We start from the raw sequence: 868 nt of genomic DNA on the forward strand, positions 1-868 counted from the left end.
GGTCTCCAAAATACACCCTTGTTGCCTAGCTAATAATTGCTTAGGGCAACAAAGCAAGTAATTAAAAGATTAATAGTCTAAAAGGGGGACATGAATGAAAATAAAACTACTAAGATCATAAATATGCAGATCCAACAAATTTTTTCTAAACCAAGACTACTGGTGCTCAAAGTGCCTACTTTGAAGCCTCTGAAAGATTTATAAAAGAGAGAGAGGGTGGGGGGGGAGAAGAAGAGAGAATGAAAGACAGACAGAAAGAAAGAAAAGCACTCCAACCTGTGGTCTAGTGGCTAGGATTCAGTGTTTTCACCACCACAACCTGGGTTTGGTTCCTGGTTACGTTGCCACCCAACCAGGTTCATTTGCCCGCTGCCCAAGAGGAAGCCAATACACTGAGTCAGCAGGATTTACTGCAGAGAAAGTTTATTCTGCGTAGCGCTAAGCAGGGACACAGGAGAAATTTCTCAAATCCACATCTCTGAGAATTTAGGAGACAGGGTTTTTAAAGACAGTTTGGCGTAGCAATTGAGTCTGCTACCTGCTGGGCTTGGGGTGGAACTATGGTGTTGTACAAATTGTCTTCTTTGCTGACCAGGTCCTTGGGTAGGTGTCACAAGACCGGTCGAGTCAGTTCCTTGGTATGGGTCACTAGTCTGGGTGGGTCAGCCATTCCACTGAATGTGGGATCTGGAAGATATCTCAGAAACTATCCCTGCGTTTCAAAAAAGTGATGGTATCTATAGAGAAAGCTAAGAGTCTTTATGACCACCAGCTATGTGTCTCCAGAGTGGCAATTATAGAAAAGCAAACAGGGGACAATGGCTAATTATCATCATTATTTTTAGCTAGGCCCTTACCACAGTTCTCA

The sequence above is a fragment of the Propithecus coquereli genome, unplaced genomic scaffold (assembly GCF_000956105.1).
Source record: "Propithecus coquereli isolate 6110/MARCELLA unplaced genomic scaffold, Pcoq_1.0 Scaffold32, whole genome shotgun sequence".
In the NCBI taxonomy this organism is placed as follows: Eukaryota; Metazoa; Chordata; class Mammalia; order Primates; family Indriidae; genus Propithecus; species Propithecus coquereli.